Source organism: Acanthisitta chloris, unplaced genomic scaffold (assembly GCF_000695815.1).
Source record: "Acanthisitta chloris isolate BGI_N310 unplaced genomic scaffold, ASM69581v1 scaffold10291, whole genome shotgun sequence".
NCBI classification, from domain to species: domain Eukaryota; kingdom Metazoa; phylum Chordata; class Aves; order Passeriformes; family Acanthisittidae; genus Acanthisitta; species Acanthisitta chloris.
This window is the reverse complement of record NW_008656492.1, coordinates 6,028-7,851: the sequence shown is the minus strand read 5'-3', so window position 1 is coordinate 7,851 and position 1,824 is coordinate 6,028. Positions and strand designations below refer to the sequence as shown.

General features: G+C 55.9%; 1 protein-coding gene across 1 annotated transcript in view; it reads left to right on the top strand.

Annotated features, from left to right (window-relative positions):
• The window catches only part of LOC103811390 (tropomyosin alpha-4 chain), a 6,382-nt gene that overhangs the window by 3,280 nt on the left and 1,278 nt on the right, over positions 1-1,824 (top strand). The gene's annotated exons all lie outside the window — the stretch shown is intronic.

Here is a 1,824-nt window from a genome sequence, read left to right as displayed (position 1 = left end):
CCCTGCTCTGCTCCACCATCTTCCCCCTGCCTGCCCCCACCTGCAGATGAAGTGTATGCGCAGAAGATGAAGTACAAAGCCATTAGCGAGGAGCTGGACAATGCACTTAACGACATCACCTCCCTCTGAGCCCACCACCGGGCACCAGCACTGCACCCCCCCCACCCTGCCTTGCCTCTTCTCTCCCCAGCTCAGTTACTTGCCTGCCTGGCCATCCCACCTCCCTCGCTGCCCTCTCTTCTTCATAGCCTGTGCCTGTCTGTCGGCTCCTTTGGGACAGGAGCCGGCCTGGGGTGTTCCCGCTGTACCCCTCTTTGGGGAGACAAGATGTAGGTGCCTAGAGCTGTTCGGGCAGGGCAGAAGAACAGTCCCGTTGAGCCCTATGTACTGGTTGGACAGTACCTGTGTAGTTTCAGGTCTGTGCCCAGTGAGAGTCAGGGCTGTGTCTGGAAGCCTTTTGCTTCAGCAGCTCCCCTCCTTGACTCCCCAGTAGCAGAAGCACTGGGGACCCTTCAGCTCCGGGGGTGGGGGTACACCTTCCACCTAACATGCCCTCAGAAAAGTCCCCTGGTGCTGCTTGCTGGCCCCAGGATGGGGATGACCTGCATTGGGGAAGCGGCACCTCCACTGCCAAAGCTCAGGCCTGGGGGATAGAGGGTTGGGTCTGACTGTGCAGACAGACACCTCTTTCCCAGGCAGGTAGGCAAGCCCAAGCTCCTTCCTTGGTTCCTTCCTCCCTTCTGTCCTTTGCACATTGCTCTTCACTTTGCATCTCATGACTTTTATGTTCTGTCTTTCTGGAGTAATGAGTTTGTCTCAATAAAGTTTTACCGTTGGTTTCTCCTTTGTTTTCTTCATGCCACTCAATCCCTCATCTCCTGCCTGTCTCACGCAAGTACTGTCAGCAGCATGGTAGGAGGTGGTTGCAGGCAGCTCACAGCCACAGGACCTCTGCAGTGATTGGGGCTGAGGCCTGAGAGGCTCCTGTGCTGCCTGGCTGAGCAGGACAGTGCCCTTTGTGCTGATGCCAGCCACCCTCTGGCTCTCGTACACAGCTTTCCTCATCTCATGCCATCTTCTCCATTACTCTTTTGGCATGAAATAGCAGGGTTAGACCTGGTACTGTCCATTCCCTGTCACCTCTCCCAGACATTGCCTGCAAGCAGCAATCTCAGCTCTGTCATGTCTCCTGCATCACCTTTGCTCAGTGGAGGGGCTGGCGCTACCCTTCAGCAGTGATCTGTAGTGATCCCTAATTGGTTCCTGATCCTCCTCCTCCTTCCTCAGCACCCTACCTTGTTCCAGAACCAAACTGATGGACCTACAGCCCTGTCCCTGTGCCAGGATGGGCTGCCTCCTTTGGCCAGTCCAGCCGGTCCCTGCTGCTGACTTCACAGCTGTGGTTTTTCCAGAAAGGGCTTTGGGAAATGCTGTCTCTGTTCACTAACTTACTTTTTTCTCTCTCTTTCCTGTGCTGCGTTGATGTCTCCATTTTCTCTAGAGCGCTCTCAGCAGGAGGCCGAGAAAAACCGTGTTCTCACTAATGAACTGCGGGTCATCCTTACTGAACTTAACAACTGAGCTGCCCAAAGCTCCTGGCCCAGCCTTCCTGCCCTGTTTTGGCCAGGCTGGCTCAGTGCTGGGAGCCTCTACCCGCTCCCCACTGGGGCGAGGCAGGGTGTGAAGCCTTGGCTTATCCTCCCGGGGGTAACTCCCCTACAGGGAGCCCCTCTGGGGCTGATAGGGTTTTTTTGTGGGAGAGGAATGAGGGGTTTTGTGATGTCCTGGGTCCATGGTTAATGGCTGTCCTCTGGCATCAACCTG